An 11544-nucleotide genomic window follows, 5' to 3' on the forward strand; every position below is an offset into this window, starting at 1 on the left:
TCCGCGAGCAGAAGGCTGCCCTGGGTAGGCCGGGAGGTGCCCGAGTGGGGTGCACAGCTGGCAGCTCCGAGAGGTACCCTGTGGGTGCTGCCCACCGAGAGGAACCGTCCGTCAAGTGTAGAGCGCTGCGTGCTGGAGCAGGCTTTTCAGAGGTGTGCATCTGTGTTTTACAGAATCACAGGCAGAGCTGAGGGGGAGAGGGACTGCGTAAGAGGAAGCAATGAATCCTTGTTGAAGCAACAGGCGGCAGGTAAGAAAGCCAGGAAGGAGCTGGTGCTGAGCTGCTTTTGTCCCGATGCTTGAGATTTTGAGAGTATGTCAAGCACATACGTGGCACAGCATCCGGCTCTGGGATGTTGCTGAGAACTCAGAGACGCAAAAGAAGTAGAAGCAACTCTTAAAAACCTCAGTAAGAGTCACTGGGAAAAAAAGCTGAGCTAAAGAGCTGAGCTAGTGCTCTTCATGCCCTGCCTTTATGCACTGCCTTTATCCAAAAAACCCACCTAAACTCTGTTCTTTCAGTGCTGCACTAGCTGTGTTCACTGGGYAATTTAGGCGGTCTGCACAGCCAGAGTCACAGTGAAGTCCCYGCTGAAGATCTGACTCTTGTGGTTGTTGCAAGTCAGGTAATTCCAGTGATCCTCTGTTCTGTTAGGTTATTTCTTCCACTGTGTTGTTTTTTTTTTTCCAGCCATGATTTAATTGATGCCCTGAAGGATGTTTTGGGTGCACCACCGCTCTTTATGTGTTCCCCTGCATTCAGTGTTGAGATCCAGGCTAGAGGGGCAATTATTTGACACTTAAGAGCTGGTTCTTTGAAATTTGTTTGGCCCTTTCACTTATTTGTCAAGTCACTTTTAGTGCCGCTCCGTTGTCTTCTCTTTGCTTGTCACTCTGCAGCTGCAGAAGCCTGTGCAGAAGCCTGTGTATCCCAGTGCATCCCAGTGCTGCGGTGCAGGCACTGTAGTTCAGCCTCTGGATGTCAGCTCAGCATTTAAACTGGCATATCCTAGCTGTAGTGTCAGCGGTGTCCGGCTTTTAAGTCCTTCCCAGGAATTGCGGGAATACGTTTCAGAAGGGTGAGCAAAGTAGCAAAGTGCAGCCCGTGGCTCTGTTCATCTTTAATATTAACGAGGTACGTAGGTCAGGAGGGGTTGTTACGTGTGAAGGCCTGTTGTCTCTTGAATCAAAGATGACCTTGCATTCTTTTCCAATCCTTTGCTTGTAGTTTTTGGCCGCTGATAAGTCACTTGTTTTGAAGCTCTCAGACCTTGAATTCTTATCTTCTCCATCCGCTTTTAGTGCAACCATGGGGCTTAATGTTTTGGGGAGGTAGTTTAGGAAAGATGTGCAGTTCCTTGCTTATCTGCCCCTTTCTGTCCCCGAGCAGGATACGCAAAGCTGGATAGGTCACTGGGTGTGTTTTTGGTGAATGTGCTGTTGTGGAGTGTGCCAAGCCATGCTGGAGAAAGAGTTTGTGGCATTTTTGGTGTGGCCTATAAAATGCTCTTAAAAAGGCAAAGATAGGTAAACTTTTGGAAAAGTTATTAGAACTCCATAAATGGAGACTATATGTCTCAATATTTGTTTGAAGTGGACTTTATGCTTCTGAGTTTGGGAGGCTGACAACCTTTATTTCCCAAGGAAATACTGCCTTAGTATCCAAAAGTGAGCTCCCTGACTTGCCAAATGCCTGCTGTGCTTTATGGGGGATGCACTGAAAACTGGCATGTTCCACGTGCCACCACCTCTCCCCAAGGAATATTTCTGGAAGTTAGATTGTAATGTGTTAACCATCCTGTGTCCTTGGGAGTGAAAGCCTGGCCCTTACAGTGCAGAGGGCCCAGAATAATACAGTGAGGTCCCTTCCCCTCAGCCTGTCGTGTTGCTGGAGGAAGTGCTACATGAGGGAGACTTAAARGAGTCTGGGTGGGGTGAGGTTTGAGAGCAGGTTTCCTCCACTCTGGAATGAATGTCCTATTTGATACCTTTCCAACTCATTTGACTTGGTTGTTTTTTGGAGGTAAATTTAAGTCCTGGAGTTAAAGATGTTCATCTCCTTGCTTGAAAGCTTTGCTTGGAAAAATATTTTCCTTCATGTATGACACCTTGGACAGAATGTGTGTTGGTGAAAGTTTTTAACTAGGTCTTGCTAAGAACGTGTATTTTTTGTCAGTAATAACTGAATAAATGCACTGCTTCTCTCCCTTTTGTACAGGACTGCAAAGGAGCTATGTGTGTAATGTCAGCAAACTGGGCTAAYGCTTTAGGGATAAAATTGTCCATTCTGTTTCCATGGCAGTTCCTCTACCTAAGGGCTTCTGTCTTGTTCCATATTGCCTGCATCTGTAACTGCTATAAGAAGAATGTTATTTTTATGAATTGAGCTGATTAGAGGGGAAGGGTGACCCCCATGGTCAGAATTTTGATCTGGAATGTTAGATATGTAATTTCCGCCACAGGTTTATTGTGTGAACATGTTCAGATTGTTACTGTTTCTTGGTCTTCATTCTTTGGTTGCAAAATATGATGAACACACATGTTAGTGAGGATTTGGGCAAGATTCCTAAGTGGTTCAAAGCCCCTGGAAACTGTAGGGATAAATACTGTAGTAAAGCTTGGTAGAGAAGAAGTGGAAGGAATATGCTAAGCTGTAACTTTAAAATGAAGGCGATTTTGTGTGGTTCTCTGTCCCTTATATTCTGGAGCATGGTGAAATTGTTGAGGAGTGCAAGTTGGGCCCTGCCTTGTTTACAGGAAGGGAGCACTCTGAGACCCCKGCCTTTTGTCCCTTCCCAGGGAAAAAAGTGTGCTTGTTTCCATGACTCATAAGGCCTTGCCTGGCTCTGTCTTAGATTCATCTTCTCACTTTTTTGCCCCCTTGCTTGCTCTACGCTCAGGAATGGTCCTCTCTTGCCAGCAGGCTAATGTACACTCTTACTGCTAGTATGTGCAGATATTGGTGCCCAGGAGCAGCAACTCATGGGCTGTCTCGTGTTCGGAATGCCAGGAGCCACCCTCTCTGGGCTGTCCTCCTGGGAGCTGTGCTTGGAAGGGAAGCTGCCACGGAGGAGTGTGAGGAGAGCGCTGCGATGGCTGGAATGCAGGGTGAGCATCGCTTGGGTGGGCTCAGTTTTCCCCTGCTTTCTTCAGCAATGCTGAGTGCCAAGCCTGAGGAAGACTGCCGCAGAGAGGGGAAGGAGCTGGAATGCGTTCTGCAGTTGAGGTGAATGCAGTTCAGTAAAACTGATAGGCATCAAACTGAATAATGATTTTGAAGTCTTTTCACATGATGTCTAATCTGTGGAAATTCACTACCACATAATAGCACTGAGGCTAAGCTGAGCAGAATTCAGAAAAGATCAAGCACTTATGAATGGAAATGTTCAGACTTGCTTCAGCTMAAGTACTTGGTTTAGAAGGCGTATTTTTCAGGCATAACCCCATCTCTAACACGTAAAGGTTAGGAAAAAGAGCAGCTCATTCCATRATTGTCCACTGGGGCTTCTTGCTCCTTCTTCTAATCCGTTGGCCCGTGTCAGAGAGAAAGTATTGAATTGCACTTATTTGCTCTGTTATATTACCTGCCATTCTCCCCTTTTGTGATAGCTACATTTAAGAAAACAACAACAAACTGATCTGAGTAGCCTCAGTAGCTGAGAATTTTAAGSTGTGGAAAGAGGAGTCCTTGGAAGGATAGCATAGCCCATAGGTGAGAATTGTGTCCTATTCATGAATGCCAAGGCACAAAAATTGTCTTTTTTTCCCTGTGGTCAGATAAGGAATTTTATGCTTCACGCGCCTGCTTCTGAGAGGGCAAAGAGCATGTGGAGTTTGGCCTCTACACATTGCAGTCTTGGAGTGGACTTCAGTCAGAAAGCAGCTGAAGGAGCAGACTCTCTAAGGCTCCTCTAGTGAGATCCAGTAGGTTCTGGCACAAACCTAATCTTCCCTGTATTTGAGAAGACGCATTCTCTGTCCTGCACTCTTGTCCCAACTGTTTTGAGGATCAAGAGCATCTTTAGTGCCACTTGATCACATAGCTATTAAATTGGTAATTGGATTTCATGGTAAAGGTAAGTGGCAGTGGAATGGAGGTATGTTCCAGAGGATATTTGCTTGTCACGTCTGTCTTTGTGCGAGGGAAATCCTGAAGTCCAGAGCAGAGGGGGAGGATTTTCAGAGCTTGGAGCAGGTCATGCAGACCTTGGGGTCTGTGTGGCTGCCCTTGCTACTACAGCTACACGAGTGCTGTAGGGCGGCACTTACCCCGTTTGTGGTAACTACTGTAAATGGGTGAAGGGCTACTGACTTTCACAGAAATTGTTTGTGGTGCTGAGGGAATACAGATAAAATGTGGAATGGGTGAGGATTGGAATGTCTAATTTCCTGCAGGGGGTTAGGCTGTGTTTTTGGGGACTTTTGCACAGGGCATCTGACTTCCTGCTAGCAGCAAGAGAGARCAGTTTTAAATTTCTAATTTTTAAGGGATGGCAAATGAACAACCGAGTCCCATAGTGACTGCTCTGTCTTGTCTAAGTTCCACGTTTGTATTTTATGCTTGCAGTCAAGTTGGCTTTGGCAGTGTTTTAGGAATCCTAACTGAATTGTCTTGCTCTTGTGTTTACAGTCTCAGCTGTCCAGCTGCATTACTGTAACACTTATGCATGGGTGGCTCGGCAGTGCAGAGGGCTGGATGAGGTAGTTTCTCTTAGCTGTTGAGGGATTACACTAAGGCTTGTAAAAAGCCTCAGGCAAGTTTTATAGTATTTGTTTCAAATGAATATAAGATATTTCCCCAAGATAATTAGATAACCATTGTGGCAGTAATTTTTTTTGACCATTGTTTTAGCATATGCTACTTGGAGTGACTGTGCTCAGAGCTTGGTATGTGTTGCTGCCCATGTTTTGTGCAGTTCCCAAAGATGCCTTGCTTTGTTGTCTCCTAAACCCAGTTTCATTCTGGAACGTTGCTGTTCCTTAGTGAGGGCTCTGTTGTTGCCTGGTGGGAAGGTTAAAAATATTCTAGGCAGGTGACTTGAAATCTAGTTATCTCAAATGAGTAAAAAGTGATCGCATTTTCTTCTCTTCCTGGATGTTCTTGTGGTTTTATATATATATATATATATATATAAAATATATATATTTTTTCCTTTTTAAGAACTCTTCCCCCTTCACTTTTACCTGTGTGAGGTGGAATTCATTTTTCAATTTATGCACAGCCCTAACAGAGGAAAAGAAGATTATAGAATTCAGCAGAAAATTCAGCAGGGTACTTGTTTAGATTTGTTTAAAAGACATCCTCCTTAAGAAGGATCTTCTTCAGGTTCACTAGATGTTTCTTCTTTTTCTGAGCAGAAAGCAGCTTCTCATGAAGCAAAGCTTGCAAAATACTTTTTTTTTCTTTTAATTTGAAAATAGACATTTCCAAGTGTTGTTCATGCCCTGGCTGTGTAAGTGTTGGGAAATCAAACTGTGCTCAGAAGGCTTTTCTCAGCCCTATGTGTTTTGCTAGCAACAGGCTTTGCTGGTGGGGGGTGTCTGAGTTGGGCACTCACTGCAGTTCCTTCTGGGGTTAGTAAGGAGTGTCAATTTTTGGGAAGCTTCTCATGCCAGGTGGGGTTCATTCTTGGAAGCAAACCGCACTTGCTCATCTGCAGAATTTTTGCAGTCTGCTCAGAAGCTTATCCATTTTTCCTTGATTTGTTGGTGTATTTTTTTGTAACAGGTTTGCAGGCATCTTCGAAAGGGCTGCAGGGGAGCTCAGCAGAGCGGAGGCTACAGCTGGGTGGGTAAAGAGAGCTCTAGTACTATGCAGCTCCGGCGATGATTTACTGCCCGACTGACAACTTGCAATATAAACATTAGTCCAAGCAGGATCTTGTCCGAAAACCCCGCCTACGCAGGGAGCCAGGAGCCTTCCTGCCACGCGCCGTAAATCGTTTGGGGTTTGCTCATGCTCGTGCTTTTGCAAAGCAGCTGTGTCTTGGGGATTAGCAGTTTGCAGAAGGCCCGTGCGGGGCTAAATTCGGGTCCCTTCCTTGCCCTGGTGGCCACTGCTGGTAACAGGACAGCGGGGGTGCCTCTCTGCAGTGGAAAGCACTTTGCTCTGGGGAGGGGGTGACTGCCGGGGAAGGGSTAGGTTGAGGCTCGAGGCTTGTAGAAGGTTTCGGCTTTTTGTGTTGCCTTGTGCTCTGTGGCTTCCCGTGGACTAGGCTGTGGTTGCAGAGTCAGGCTGCATGCAAGGCCACCTGGGGCTTCACAGCTTTGAGGAAAAGACTTCACGTTGCTGCTTGGGTTTGTTATGGCATTGCAACTTCAGCTCCCAAGGTCAAACTGGTTTTGTGCTGTCTGGGATAGCTGAAATCCCGGAGTTGTTTAATCATTCTTGGGAAGTGTCATCTTCAGGTTCAGCGGGCGCCTTCAGGTCCTTCTGCAATAAAACAAATRCACAGAATTCGCTGTACAAATGAGACTGGAAGGTTCAGATACCTCATTTGTGCTGGATGCTTCATCCAGCTGCCGAGTAACGCAGATAGAAGCAGATCATTTTTGGCGGGGTTGGTGTCTCCAGCAGCAGATCCTTTCTTGGGTGGGTTGGCTAAGAATCTGGGTGGAATGTTTCAGCCAGGCCCCCCATCCCCAGCTGAGCAGAGGGGCCTCCCGCCCGCACCGCCAGCAGCCACGGGCCAAGCGAGGGGGCTCTGCGAGCAGCAGAGCTCCTGCTGCCCTGGCTCGCAGGGAGAAAAGGTCTGGCCTGCTGAAGCWGCTCTGCAGGTGCCCTGCTGTGGAGCAGAAAAATTTTCGTGGAGCTTCCCATTTTGCTGCTGTCTATAGTTGGTTTGGGGAGAGCAGCTGGAAGGGCTGGTCCTCGGCTTGTCTGAGCCTCCGTTTGTTCTTCTTTTGTTGAAAGCTCACTTCTTTTTCTTTTTTTTTACCTTGTACTGTGTTGAGATGGAGGCCGGATAGAACCAAATATGTTTGTGGCTGTTTGTGTGGGCATTAGAGATTTGGAAGGCACCTTGTAATGAGCCGTGGGTCGTTTCACGCCGGGTTGGCTGCGCTTCCATCAGGCTGGTTCCGTGCTCCTGAGCGCGTACCGAGTGTGTGTGTTTGGGAATGCTGCTCCTCTGTCCCGGAGGGAGAGGGCTGTCCTCCTGTTTACTGTTTCCTCTGTCCCCTCAAGAGAGAAAAAAACACTGGATTGTCKGAGCTGCTAGCATAGAGACTAAGGTAGATGCTTGACTCTTTCTTAGATAGACTTTAGAGTTAGATAGACTTAGTGTGAGACGGGGGAGAGTGGGAATGTGATTAGGATTTGATCCTTCCTTCCCCTTGCTGTTCGTGATGCTCCAGTGGGAATTCAGCTTTCCCTTTTCCTGTGAGCTGCTGTGGAGGAGGACAGGAGCAAAGCTCCGCGTGCTGCCCTGGAGGCCTTAGCCCTCCAGGCCAGGCTTTGCCGACCTGCCACGGCAGCAGCTCCCTTAGGAGCTCACGCTATGGACTCTCCTGGGCTAGATCCACAGGGACTAACAGTGGTGCAGATCGCAGCTGGGAGCCGCTGGAACAGGGAAGGGAAGGAGGGAACGGGGGAGCAGTGCAGGTAACTCTTCCCCCCGCACATGCTTCTCCTCTCCCTCTGCTTCCTCGCCTGCCCAGCTGTGTAGTAGGTTAGCAGTACGTGTCTGTTCTTATTCTTATGAAAGTAGACTTTGTTCTCTGCAGGCTGCTAATCATGCCCCATGGGGGTGTAATCAGTTATAAGGTATTTAATACGGTGCAGGCGGGAACAGGCTGCCTGGCCGGGCTGGCAGATTGCAACACTGCAATTATGAAGGGCCCCTTTCCCCCACTCACCCGCCCACCGGTGGCAGGATGAGGATTGTACCTTGAAACAGTATTAAGTGTGTGGAAAATAAAGGTGTAGTGGAGGAGGGGAGGGGAGAGGCAGAGGAGGCGGCTCCTATTCCGGGAAGCAGCTCCGAGTGCGGCCGGAGCCGCAGCCATCGCAAGCTGCCCTGTTGAGGCTTGTGRGGATTGGGGGCAGCCACTGTGGGAGTGGGTCACGCAAGGATGGCCCTCGGCAGCCTTGGAGCAGCAGGGGCTCCCATCCTCTCCGAATTAGGGTTTCCTTGTGGTGGTTGGGGAGTTACGGAGTGGTTGGAACCAGAGAAGCCCTTTCTCCTGCTTATGGTGATTGAGGCACCTAATCTGTTTGGGTGCTTTTGTAAGTGCTGCCAGGCTTCTATTTATATCTTTGGATGTGAACCTATTGGTAAATGTGGTCTTCCATGCTCCTCCATCCGGGCACTGGAGCTGGTGGAGCAGCTTCCCCTATAGGCTTGGAAGGAACTAGGGAGCTGAAGGCCCTGAATTTTAGTGGGAATGGGAAAGGAGGAGCTCACGGGTTCTGCTCTTACACCTGGCACCAGACCCTGCCCTTCCGTGGGGGCCTCCAGATGCCCCCGTGGGTCGCGGGCTGGCGCACGTCCCCATGCTSGTGCTCGCTGTGTCCGTGGGGCTCGTGGCTCTGCCAACCTCTGCCCCTCCAGGCTCCCCAGGGACGGCCCCGTTTCAGCCCCTCGCTGGGGCTGCTGGAATGGGCTGAGGCTGCTTCGGGCTTTGTGTGTGTGTGTGTGTGTGAGCACAGCCCTCTGCCTCGTGGAGAGCGGAGGGAACATCCCTTCTGCCGCAGCAGCTGGGCCCRTTGAGTTTCCCTTGCTCGTGCCTTAGGAAACCCTGCTCCTTCCTGACAGCTCTGTGCTGGAGTTGGGACCCTCTGAGGGGCAGAGCGCTCTGCAGAGCGTGGGCTATTCCCATGGGTCCAGGCGCATTGTATCCCTGCCCAGGGCCCTCCGGAGCAAGAGCTTCCCTGCCCCACACTGAGGGGACGCTGGCTGCTAAGTTTCACACAACGTAAGTGCGGATTCCCAAAAGAGGCCTTTGGAATATAGCCTTTCCTTACGTTGGCTTGAGCACATGGCTAACGTGCGCCTCCTCAGCTCTGATGCATCCTCATCTCTCCCTCATTTGGAGTAGCTTCCTGTTTGGGGAAAGTGGCTGCTTTGGAAAGCTTTGGAGTTTGAAGCAGTGCCATGTGGAAGTGGTGCAGTGTTTTCCTGGCTAGCGCAGAGGGTCTGCTTGTAAATCTGCTGCAGTGGAGGCCTGTGAGAAGAGGAATGCCATGGGTTTCTATACACTGAGGCTCTTCTCAGGTCATGTGAGTGAGTGTGGGTGCTGGTGGGGGGAGAATCACGTACACTGAGAGCCAGGTACGGTGCTGTGGGCAGCAGGGACAGCGTCTGCAGAGGGAGTTGGGCTAAGGAGGGAGTGATTGTATCTCGGAGAGGCTGATTGACTTGAGGTGGAGCACTTTCCTGAGGGAGAGAAGAGCTATGGATCCTTCCAGGCAGCCTGGGTGCCTGAAGGAGCCCCCGGTTGGGCCCAGTGCTCCCAGCCCAGCAAGGCTCACTGTTGTCCTTGCCCCTTGCCTCGTAGGAAGCCTCAGGGAAACTCCCTTCCCAGGCTCGTGCGCGTGGCTCGGGAATGTGCTTGCTCCCCAGCTCTCATGGCTGCTCTGCTCCCGCAGCCTGGTAGCCCCCTGCCCTGCCACCTTCCCCTGGCCCCGCAGATGTCGCCTGGAGAGCCGTGTGGGGCGCGGGGGGCCGTGTGGGGCACGAGGGCCCRTGTTGGGCGCCCGCTTGTTTTCCTGCCTGCTGCTGAGGAATGCAGCGTGTTTGCTTCCCGGCCAGGCTGTGTTTGCCTCGGCGGCCGTGGCGCATTCCTGCGCTGGGAGGCAGCGGCGGCGCGGGCGGCGTGCTGTTCGTGCCCCGGGGCTGCGTGCTTTCAGCTCCACATCAAAGGTGTGTTTGGTGCGGAGCTTGTGCCATTCCTGGCCACACCTGGTGGCCTGCAGGCACGCGGGAGGTGGAGTCTGGCAGCGCTCCCCGTGGCACTCAGGGTTCAGACTGCTGCTTGCCTCTGGAAAGGCTGGAGCTGAGTCCATGCTAAACAACCCCAGGAATGCAGCGGGAGAGCCGAGCGGCACAGTCACTCCAGGGGCATGTCCTAGCAGCAATGTTTCCTTTATAGCTGCAGCAAAATAACTCGTGCCTGCGCCTCCAAAGGAACTGGCTGTTTGCTCGGGTGTGTTGTGGGGCTTAATTTACAGCCGGGAGGCCAGTTAAGGTTGGCTCGCCCCCCCTGCGCCGCGTGCGCAAGCAGCCGTGGCCGGAGCCACCGGCCGTTCCCGGGCAAACCGTGTTGCACAGCCATGCAGCGGCACGTGGAGCGGGCCCAGGAGCGAACCCGTGTGGGAGCCGTTCCCCCGGCCCACGGGGCAGAGGTGCCTGCAGAGCCCCTGCTGCGGAGCTGCCCCTGCTTGCCCCGGAACAGCCGCCCTCTCCGGGCTGGCACCCCCGGAGCCGGCAGCCCAGCCCTGGCAGCTGCGTGAGGACGTTCTGCTGAGTTGGGTGTCAGGAGCAGATGCTTTATTTGGGATCCTGGCCTTGGTGTCTGGGTGGAACAGACACTTGTTTTGCTGTGCTGTCGTGCACACCATCCCTGCTCCCTTTAATTTCCTTGGCGCAGGGGAAGATCATCCCTTTCGGCAGTGCCGTGGTGACTATAGGGAGGCTCTGGGCAAGGCTTGTGGAAGAAACAGCCAAGCATCCCTCGTGTCCAGCGGAAGCCCATCTCTGCTCACTAAACAGCTTATTTGGTCTTTGGCACTTGCAGTTTTCCTTCTGGCAGTTCCCAGCAGCCTCAAATTCTGTGGCCAGCCAGTTGTTTCCATGCCGAAGCTGGTCGTCGAGCTGCTCTCCTTGGTTTTCACTTTATAGCAGAGTTGTTGCCTCCTGGTCATTGCTGCAGTCTCTGGCTCTGCTGCTGCTGAACTGCCCTGCCAGACCTTGCCACTCTTTCYGGGCAAGGCTGTGCCCCTTCCTGAAGCAGGATCTCAGCTGTAGGTGGTTAGGGGAATGTTCCTTGTTGTCAACAGCTCTTTAGATTGTGAAAAGATTGGAAGTTTGGTTCTCTTCTCCCCTGACTTCATGCGAGCTGTACGTTTTGTTTCAAATTAGTTGCCAGTGACTATCCTCAAYTTTCAAAAGCTTCAGGTATTGCAGAGCAAAGTGTGTGTTGCCTGGATCTGCCTTCTCCTTCCTCTGTGGTGCAGTGCCAGACTGAAAAACATGCCCTGTGGCCATGCGAAGTGCAACAAAAATATGAGTGCTTCAAACTGGATTACGTGGAAAGTTATTCATTGAACTTTTAAGTGTATATAATCTTTGGGCATTTGTCACAGAGGCGTTTCAGCTTCGTCATGAGACACAGGCTGCTGTGAGATCTTGCTTAGCATTAAAGATTTGCTCCTGCTGCCGCTTTCTGGTTGACAGGAAGGAGTTGGAGTGAAATGGATGGAATTTGGCTGAGGAGCAGCTGAGCCTTTGCTTCCCCATCGGTGAATTTAATGCGTGGTAGAGAGGAAGCAGCTACTGAGGAAGCAGTTCCTCAGTGTGCTGGCCCTGCCAGCCCTGGGGAAGG

General features: G+C 50.8%; 1 protein-coding gene across 2 annotated transcripts in view; it reads left to right on the plus strand.

Moving 5' to 3' along the window:
* The first annotated feature begins 81 nt into the window (after window positions 1–81).
* TJAP1 (tight junction associated protein 1) overlaps window positions 82–11544 on the plus strand; it is a 33365-nt gene continuing 21902 nt past the window's right edge. For both annotated transcript variants that reach the window (XM_026051219.1, XM_026051220.1), the window contains exon 1: window positions 82–250. The gene's annotated coding sequence lies outside the window, so the exon portion shown is untranslated. The remainder of the gene's footprint in view (window positions 251–11544) is intronic.

This window comes from Nothoprocta perdicaria, unplaced genomic scaffold (genome assembly GCF_003342845.1).
Source record: "Nothoprocta perdicaria isolate Ctin4 unplaced genomic scaffold, notPer1 scaffold_73, whole genome shotgun sequence".
NCBI classification, from domain to species: Eukaryota; Metazoa; Chordata; class Aves; order Tinamiformes; family Tinamidae; genus Nothoprocta; species Nothoprocta perdicaria.